Here is an 11,222-nt window from a genome sequence, read left to right as displayed (position 1 = left end):
CTACCAAGGATAGTAATTGCATCTGACACGTTATAGACCATAATTAAAAGCATATCAGGGGACATTGCCTTCACAGTTGCTTGTTCAACGCTTTCCTTTACAACCGGACGGTAGTTTACCGAAAGGTAATATACGGGACAAGTAAACTGGACGTGTTGCTTTTCAAATACAAGGTTAGCAAGTAGGTGACACAAAACCATAAGTTTTGAGCTAAAATTTTCAAATCTGAAACCCACCAAACCCACAAAAATATTTTGCAAACACCGATGAATGGTTATTCCAGAAAACTTATCTAGGGTAAAAACTAGATTTCATTTTCAAAAGATCAAATGTTTTCATAAAGATCCAATTTCCTTAATGGATCTAAATTTTTATAGTCATGTGGGACTGTAAACCATATCGTTACTACCATTGTTTATACCGCCGTATAGAAATCACTGATGTACAAAGTGTGAAGAATAAAGAAGTGATTCTAGTATTTCAAGACGATATTGCTTGAGGACAAGCAACGCTCAAGTGTGGGAATATTTGATAATGCTAAAAACGAACATATATTTCATAGCATTATTCCTCAAGAAAGACAAGCTATTAGTTGCAATTGTTCTATTTACAAGTGATATTCGTTTAAATAATAAAAGGTGAAGACAAAAGACAGATTCGACGAATTGAAGACGCAAACGACCAAAAAGCTCAAAAGTACAAAAGACAATCAAAGAGGTTCCAATTATTGATAAGAAACGTCTCGAAATTACAAGAGTACAAGATTCAAAACGCAAAGTACAAGATATTAAATTGTACGCAAGGACGTTCGAAAATCCGGAACCGGGACCAGAGTCAACTCTCAACGCTCGACACAACGGACTAAAAATTACAAGTTAACTATGTATATAAATATAATATAATATATAATTAATTATATATATATTATATTTATATAATAAACCGTCGGTAAATAAAGAGCCAAAATGGAGTGAGCTGTAATTACAAACTCCGCGACTCGCGGAGTTTGAAGAAGGAATGGGCCGCGAGTCGCGGAGCCCCAAAAACTGAAACTCCCTATAAAGCCCAACGAATTCTGATCAATTTTTGATCCAAAATATATCCATCTCTCTATCTATATACGTAATATTTATATTTATAATTTATATTTTAATTTTAATTTTAATTTTAATCCTAATAATAAGGGTATGTTAGCGAATGTTGTAAGGGTGTAAGTCGAAATTCTGTCCGTATAACGCTACGCTATTTTTAATCATTGTAAGTTATGTTCAACCTTTTTAATTTAATGTCTCGTAGCTAAGTTATTATTATGCTTATTTAATCCGAAGTAATCATGATGTTGGGCTAATTACTAAAATTGGGTAATTGGGCTTTGTACCATAATTGGGGTTTGGACAAAAGAACGACACTTGTGGAAATTAGACTATGGGCTATTAATGGGCTTTATATTTGTTTAACTAAATGATAGTTTGTTAATGTTAATATAAAGATTGACAATTAGGAGTCCCTATAAATTACCATATACACTCGATCGGACACGATGGGCGGGGTATTTATATGTACGAATAATCGTTCATTTAACCGGACACGGGAATGGATTAATAGCCACTAGAATAATTAAAATAGGGGTGAAATTATGTACAAGGACACTTGGTATAATTGATAACAAAATATTAAAACCTTGGGTTACACTCAGTCGACATCCTGGTGTAATTATTAAACAAAGTATTAAAATCTTGTTACAGTTTAAGTCCCCAATTAGTTGGAATATTTAACTTCGGGTATAAGGATAATTTGACGAGGACACTCGCACTTTATATTTATGACTGATGGACTGTTATGGACAAAAACCAGACGGACATATTAAATAATCCAGGACAAAGGACAATTAACCCATGGGCATAAAACTAAAATCAACACGTCAAACATCATGGTTACGGAAGTTTAAATAAGCATAATTCTTTTATTTCATATTTAATTTCCTTTATTTTATATTTAATTGCACTTCTAATTATCGCATTTTTATTGTTATTGTATTTAATTGCACTTTTAATTATCGTACTTTTTAATTATCGCAAGTTTATTTTATCGCACTTTTATTATTCGCAATTTCATTATCGTTATTTACTTTACGCTTTAAATTAAGTCTTTTATTTATTTAATATTTTACATTTTGTTTTAACTGCAACTAAAGTTTTTAAAATCGACAAACCGGTCATTAAACGGTAAAAACCCCCCTTTATAATAATAATATTACTTATATATACATTTGTATTTTTATAAAAGTAAACTAATATAGCGTTAAGCTTTGTTTAAAGATTTTCCCTGTGGAACGAACCGGACTTACTAAAAACTACACTACTGTACCATTAGGTACACTGCCTATAAGTGTTGTAACAAGGTTTAAGTATATCCATTCTATAAATAAATAAATATCTTGTGTAAAATTGTATCGTATTTAATAGTATTTCCTTGTAAAATTTAATAGTATTTTATACCCCTTAGCTTTGACATCAGTTGCCTTCAGGCCTATCTTCATGAAATCCAGATTCATTGAAGGGGGCAAAGTTTGGGTCAGGCATTTTCAGGCCCTTCTCTCTTTCACTTTCAAGATTCCTCTCCGGCCTCCGGTCACCGCCCTCCGTAGCCTTCCCTTGGCTATCATCCAACTCTGCTAAAATTACTAACAAAAACAAATTAGTATTATGAACAAACATAACAGTTATAAGCAAAAACATGTGCATTTTCAAAAGAGAGCAGAATGGACATACTTCTCCTACGTTTTTGCTTTTTGCCCTCCTCAGTACCCTTCACCCTTTTAGAGCCTATGCTCTTCTTTCTTGTCTTTTGGGTTGGAGGAGGAGTAGGGTTGGTTTCACCCGTGATGTCAATTGATGCCGATGTTTGCTGATCGGCGGTGGTGGTATCATCCGTTGTCCGCTCAGTGTCTGTATGATCAGACCCGGATTCGCTGTCTGAGCTGCTCACAGCAATTTCTTTCCCCTTTTCAGCATCAGCAGCAGCTTTAGCTTCAGCTGCAACTCTCTCCGCCTCAAGCTCTTCAACAGTTTTGTCACGAGCAGTGACCTCCACATCATCATCAAGATCAGGGGATAAAAGAGCAGAGCGGACCTGCATCACGGAGTTGCCTGCAAAGATTACACATTAATAGCAATATAAGTACACATGACAAACAGTGGACAAAAATCTATATATATATAATAGGATGATCATATCACATCCTACCCTATTTTTTCTCACGAAGTACTGGCACAGAATTGCTTGGCCATTCTTGGCTCACTTTGCACAGCACAAGGATTCCCTCATACCTTTCGTATGATCTGGGTGGAATACGGAGTCCTTTCAAGCTATTTACTATCCGCTGTTCTGCGGGAGAAATTTTAACACCCTTTCCTATGCCAGCATCAATAGCACCCCACTCCCGGACAACGGAGTATTCTTCCAGAATAACAGTTTCAACAACAAAGAAAAATGGACTTTTCCAGTCCTTCAAGTTTGAAACTCTAATTAGACCAACAAAATGATTATTTTTCTTACTATCAATAGTAAGCCAGCAATCGCTAATTGTGTGGATTCTAAACAAAGAGATAAAAACATTAATGCGAGGCTTTATATTAATAGCATTGCAGTACATTTCAAAAAGGATGATTTTTTGAAGACCATGGGGATGTATCTGACTAAGACAGGCCCCGTAATATCTAAGAAGGCGAAGAAGAAAGTTAGTAAGGGGAACACGGAGGTTGCCGTGGGTAATTTGTAAAGCGTATAAAGTAATTTCTCCCTCAGGAGGATTGTCAGCGGTTTGTCTGATAGTGGGAAGAACAGGGTTGTATTGATTGAGATGGCGAAAGGCAATCTTTAATCCATCTAAGTATTCACTAGTCAATGATGAAGCCATCGTGCTAACTTCTAGAATGTTAGCAGTATTTGATGAAGAAGGCTTGGCGTGTTCTTGGCCAGTACTCCGTGAAGAAGCCATGATAATACAGTAACAGATATCAACAAGAAGAAAATAGCAGTAAGATGAAGTGTACTGACCTTGGAAGACGGTAAACCTTAAAAAGTTGAAGATTGAAGAAGGCGATGAAGATTTGGGAGAAATATGCTTTTTGGATCTTGGAAAAGGTAAAAAGTGATGGTAACAGGGTTATGACAGTTTTTATAAGGGTTCATCGGTGCAATTTTTATGGTCATGATTGAGACACGTGTATGGGCGAGTTTAAACGAAGGGTACGAAATAATACTTTTTACAACTGGAGGTGCGTGGATGATCTCAGCCATAAGAAGACAATCATAACAGTGTCAGTAAAATTCGTCTGCATTTAATGCCTAAAATGTTTTCCCCGATGCAAGTGGGCAATGAACAGGTTGGTTTGGCATGCGTTATCAAAAGTTTAACAACTTAATCATTTTTCAAATGCTTAAGTCCTTAAACTGGGGGGACTTAATGGTGTATCCTATCGTATACACACATAAAAGGCATAATGATTGCATAAAAGTAGCATCAGGAAGGCTGGAAACAACAGTTTTGTGGAGATTGTCCGTCCAGCGTTCTCCGCTGTACAGGCTGCTCCGTCATGCGTAAGCCCTGAAGGCCGCCTAGCGCATAAGCCCTGGCCGGAGAGCGCCGCATTTAGCATAAATTTCGGAGCACATGTAACAGAACGTATCATCATTTGACACGTGTCCCCAAACAAATCTGGTAGATCTGACACTATAAATAGACCCCTTGGGTCGTCATTTTACACAAGTTCAGACATTCTGACAACTTTGAGAGCTGAGACTTTACTTCTCTCTTTCTCTCTCTACTTTCTCTCACTAGAAGTCATCCGGCTAGCACTTATACGCTCTGCGAACGACAGATTGATTAAGCCACCCCACAAGTTCTTACACTTGTGTACTGGGTCTGCAGGGATTATTTCCCGAGAGTAAAAATCAATCGGCAACACTCCGCCCTTCTAAAAGCTAGATCACTTCTAGTCTCTTGTTGACATACTAAGCCTTACCTCATAAGGAAATAGGTGTCGTCAAAAGGACGAAGGTTACGTAATGACCAACAGTCTCGTAATAACCTAAAAACCTCATTTCTTACCCCAATTACCGACTCCGTCACTTGTGGGAACGTTTTGTTTAATAGTTGTAGCCCGATGTTCTTTTTCTCACTTTGGTGAGAAGCGAACATTACTAACCCGTAAGCATAACATGCTTCTTTATGTTGCATGTTATCCGCTTTTTCTAAATCATGAAGTCCTATATTCGGATACATTGAGTCAAAATAATTTCTTAACCCGTTGCGTAAAATAGCATTTGGGTTCCCCGCAATATATGCGTCAAAGTAAACACATCGTAACTTATGGGTTTCCCAATGTGATATCCCCCATCTTTAAACGAAAGCCTTTTATAAACCAAGGCATTCTTGGAACGTTCTTCGAATGTCTTACAAACTGATTTTGCCATAAATAGTTGTGCCGAGGAATTCTGACCGACTCTAGACAAGATTTCATCAATCATGTCTCCGGGTAAGTCTTCTAAAATATTAGGTTGTCTATCCATTTTGTGTTTTTATACTGTAAAATAAACAAGAGTTAGATTCATAAAAGATACTTATTAATACAAGCAATTTTTACATATATCGTAAAGCATAAGCACACTATATTACATATACTACACCGCACAAATACAACTATCTTATTCCGACTCACTCGTTTCTTCTTTTTCGAACTTGGTTCTTTTTGCTAAGTTTTTAGGGATATATGATGTTCCCCTAATACGAACCATCGTTTTCCACATTGGTCTAGAAAAACCTGGTAGTTTAGAGGTTCCCGGGTTATTGTTACAACTTAAGAAATACGGGTGTTGACGATACATATAAAGTTCATCGGGGTTGGAATCAGATTTCTCTATTTTTATGCCCTTTCCCTTATTGTTCTCTTTTGCCTTTTTAAATTCATTTGGGGTAATTTCTATAATATCATCGGAATCCTAGTCGGGTTCCGATTCATCGGAGAATTGGTAATCCTCCCAATATTTTGCTTCCTTGGCGGAAACACCGTTGACCATAATTAACCTTGGACGGTTGGTTGAGGATTTTCTTTTACTTAACCGTTTTATTATTTCCCCCACCGGTTCTATTTCCTCCTCCGGTTCCTCCTCTTCCGGTTCTGATTCTTCTTCCGGTTCTGATTCTTCATCCGGTTCCTCTTCGGGAACTTGTGAATCAGTCCAATATATATTCGACTCTTCGTTATTATTAGGTGAGTCAATGGGATTTGTGCTAGAGGTAGACATCTATCACACAATATCAAACATGTTAAGAGATTAATATATCACATAATATATGCATGTTAATAATATATAGTTTCCAACAAAAATGTTAAGCAATCATTTTTAAAGAAAAACACGGTCGAAGTCCAGACTCACTAATGCATCCTAACAAACTCGATAAGACACACTAACGCAAATTTTCTGGTTCTCTAAGACCAACTCTCGGATACCAACTGAAATGTCCCGTTCATATTGATTATAAACGTTCCATATTAATTGATTTCGTTGCGAGGTTTTGACCTCTATATGAGACGTTTTTCAAAGACTGCATCCATTTTTAAAACAACCATCACCTTTATTTTATCAATAAAGGTTTTAAAAACATTACGTAGATTATCAAATAATGATAATCTAAAATATATTGTTTACACACGACCATTACATAATGGTTTACAATAGAAATATATTACATCGACATATGTTTCTTGAATGCAGTTTTTACACAATATCATACAAACATGGACTCCAAATCTTGTCCTTATTTTAGTATGCAACAGCGGAAGCTCTTAGTATTCACCTGAGAATAAACATGCTTTAAACGTCAACAAAAATGTTGGTGAGTTATAGGTTTAACCTATATATATCAAATCGTAACAATAGACCACAAGATTTCATATTTCAATACACATCCCATACATAGAGATAAAAAATCATTCATATGGTGAACACCTGGTAACCGACATTAACAAGATGCATAATATAAGAATATCCCCATCATTCCGGGACACCCTTCGGATATGATATAAATTTCAAAGTACTAAAGCATCCGGTACTTTGGATGGGGTTTGTTAGGCTCAATAGATCTATCTTTAGGATTCGCGTCAATTAGGGTGTATATTCCCAAATTCTTAGATTACCAGACTTAATAAAAAGGGGCATATTCGATTTCGATAATTCAACCATAGAATGTAGTTTCACGTACTTGTGTCTATTTTGTAAATCATTTATAAAACCTGCATGTATTCTCATCCCAAAAATATTAGATTTTAAAAGTGGGACTATAACTCACTTTCACAGATTTTTACTTCGTCGGGAAGTAAGACTTGGCCACTGGTTGATTCACGAACCTATAACAATATATACATATATATTAAAGTATGTTCAAAATATATTTACAACACTTTTAATACATTTTGATGTTTTAAGTTTATTAAGTCAGCTGTCCTCGTTAGTAACCTACAACTAGTTGTCCACAGTTAGATGTACAGAAATAAATCGATATATATATTATCTTGAATCAATCCACGACCCAGTGTATACATATCTCAGTATTGATCACAACTCAAACTATATATATTTTGGAATCAACCTCAACCCTGTATAGCTAACTCCAACATTCACATATAGAGTGTCTATGGTTGTTCCGAAATATATATAGATGTGTCGACATGATAGGTCGAAACATTGTATACGTGTCTATGGTATCTCAAGATTACATAATATACAATACAAGTTGATTAAGTTATGGTTGGAATAGATTTGTTACCAATTTTCACGTAGCTAAAATGAGAAAAATTATCCAATCTTGTTTTACCCATAACTTCTTCATTTTAAATCTGTTTTGAGTGAATCAAATTGCTATGGTTTCATATTGAACTCTAATTTAAGAATCTAAACAGAAAAATATAGGTTTATAGTCAGAAAATTAAGTTACATGTCAATTACTAAAGAGGTAGTCATTTCCGTCGAAAAAACGACATCTTGATGACCATTTTGGAAAACATACTTTCACTTTGAGTTTAACCATGATTTTTGGATATAGTTTCATGTTCATAAGAAAAAATCATTTTCCCAGAAGAACAACTTTTAAATCAAAGTTTATCATAGTTTTTAATTAACTAACCCAAAACAGCCCGCAGTGTTACTACGACGGTGTATGTCCGGTTTTACGGTGTTCTTCGTGTTTCCAGATTTTAAATCATTAAGTTAGCATATCATACAGATATAGAATATGTGTTTAGTTGATTTTAAAAGTCATGTTAGAAGGATTAACTTTTGTTTGTGAACAAGTTTAGAATTAACTAAACTATGTTCTAGTGATTACAAGTTTATAACGTTGAATAAGACAGCTTTTTATGTAAGAATCGAATGATGTTATGAACATCATTACTACCTAAAGTTCCTTGGATAAACCTACTGGAAATTAGAAAAATGGATCTAGCTTCAAAGGATCCTTGGATGGCTTGAAAGTTCTTGAAGCAGAATCATGACACGAAAACAATTTCAAGTAAGATTTCCACTCGAAATAAGATTGTTATAGTTATAGAAATTGAATCAAAGTTTGAATATGATTATTACCTTGTATTAGAAAGATAACCTACTGTAAGTAACAAAGGTTTCTTGATCTTGGATGATTACTTGGAATGGATTTAGAAAACTTGGAAGTAAACTTGCAATCTTGGAAGTATTCTTGATTTTATGAAACTAGAACTTTTAGAATTTATGAAGAACACTTAGAACTTGAAGATAGAACTTGAGAGAGATCAATTAGATGAAGAAAATTGAAGAATGAAAGTGTTTGTAGGTGTTTTTGGTCGTTGGTGTATGGATTAGATATAAAGGATATGTAATTTTATTTTCATGTAAATAAGTCATGAATGATTACTCATATTTTTGTAATTTTATGAGATATTTCACGCTAGTTGCCAAATTATGGTTCCCACGTGTGTTAGGTGACTCAAATGGGCTGTTAAGAACTGATCATTGGAGTGTATATACCAATAGTACATACATCTAAAAGCTGGGTATTGTACGAGTACGAATACGAGTGCATACGAGTAGAATTGTTGATGAAACTGAACGAGGATGTAATTGTAAGCATTTTTGTTAAGTAGAAGTATTTTGATAAGTGTCTTGAAGTCTTTCAAAAGTGTATGAATATATATTAAAACACTTGTGATGACCCGAAAATTTTTGACTTATTTAAACCAATTCTCTATACGATTTATTATTTTAACACGCTAAACAAAGTCTGTTAGATTGAGTCTCAAAATTTTAGAACTGTTTCATATATACAATTACCTTTGATTACTCTCGACGATTCATGAACAATTATATGTATGTATATATATATGTACAAGTAAAAACGACTTTCCTACAGTAAAAATTACTTTGCTACAGTAAAACACAATTTGCTACAGTAAAACACTATTTGCTACAGTGAAACCGTATTTTGCTACAGTACTACAGTGAAAACGAAGATTCATTCAATATTTCTCTAGAATCGCCAAACCCTTAACTTCATTGACTCAAAAGGGAAAGAAGTATGATTGGTCCACGGAACAGGAATCCTCATTCCAGTTGTTAAAGAAGAAGTTAACGTCTGCACCCATTTTGTCATTACCAGAAGGAAATGATGATTTCGTGATCTATTGTGACGCTTCGCGCCAAGGTTTAGGATGTGTATTAATGCAACGCACAAAAGTTATCGCATATGCCTCACGACAACTAAAAATTCATGAAAAGAACTATACAACACACGATTTGGAACTTGGAGCTGTAGTTTTTGCACTCAAAATATGGAGACACTATCTATATGGCACCAAGTGTACAGTGTACACTGACCATAAGAGTCTTCAGCATATTTTTGATCAAAAACAACTCAATATGAGACAACGTCGCTGGGTAGAGTTGTTAAACGATTACGATTGTGAAATCCGTTACCACCCCGGAAACGCTAATGTTGTAGCTGATGCCCTAAGTCGAAAAGAAAGAGTAAAACCTCTTAGGGTCCGAGCTTTGAATATTACAATTCGTACCAATCTCACAAAGCAAATTCAAGCAGCACAGTTAGAAGCTTTAAAAGAAGAAAATGAAAAAGGCGAAATGAGCAGAGGGTTAGAAAAACAGCTTGAGGTAAAAGCCGATGGAACCCTGTATTTTGCTGATAGGATATGGGTACCAAAATATGGTAATCTAAGGCAACTAGTACTAGATGAAGCACACAAAACGAGGTACTCAATTCACCCAGAAAACGAGAAAATGTACCACGATCTCAAGAAGTTTTATTGGTGGCCTAATATGAAGACGGAAATTGCTACTTATGTAAGCAAATGTTTGACGTGTGCAAAGGTCAAAGCTGAGCACCAAAAGCCGTCAGGATTACTGCAACAACCAGAAATTCCGCAGTGGAAATGGGAAAGAATAACTATGGATTTCATTACGAAATTGCCAAGGACTGCAAGTAGTCATGATACTATTTGGGTGATAGTTGATCGTCTAACTAAATCAGCTCACTTTCTACCAATAAAGGAGACAGACAGTATGGAGAAATTAGCACGCCTATATTTGAAGGAAGTAGTTTCCAGGCATGGTGTACCCATCTCTATCATATCTGATCGCGACACCCGATTCACATCACGTTTCTGGCAGTCATTACAAAAAGCATTGGGAACTCTATTAGATATGAGCACCGCTTATCACCCACAGACAGATGGTCAAAGTGAAAGAACAATACAAACATTGGAAGACATGTTACGGGCATGCGTGATTGACTTTGGAACCAGTTGGGATCGACACTTACCGTTGGCAGAATTTTCATACAATAACAGCTATCATACGAGCATCAACGCAGTGCCATTTGAAGCACTTTATGGTAGAAAGTGCAGAACTCCTATCTGTTGGAGTGAAGTAGGAGAAAGACAACTTACTGGACCAGAAATTATTCATGAAACCACCGAAAAGATCATTCAAATACAACAGCGATTGAAAACGGCCATGAGTCGCCAAAAGAGTTATGCTGATGTAAGAAGAAAACCGCTAGAATTTCAAGTGGGCGACAAAGTCATGTTGAAAGTGTCACCCTGGAAAGGCGTTGTACGATTCGGTAAACGAGGAAAGCTAAGTCCTAGGTACGTAGGACCCTTTGAAATCACAGA

The sequence above is a fragment of the Rutidosis leptorrhynchoides genome, chromosome 4 (genome assembly GCF_046630445.1).
Source record: "Rutidosis leptorrhynchoides isolate AG116_Rl617_1_P2 chromosome 4, CSIRO_AGI_Rlap_v1, whole genome shotgun sequence".
Classification (NCBI taxonomy): domain Eukaryota; kingdom Viridiplantae; phylum Streptophyta; class Magnoliopsida; order Asterales; family Asteraceae; genus Rutidosis; species Rutidosis leptorrhynchoides.
The sequence above is the reverse complement of the archived record's forward strand: the minus strand, read 5'-3'. Positions refer to the sequence as shown.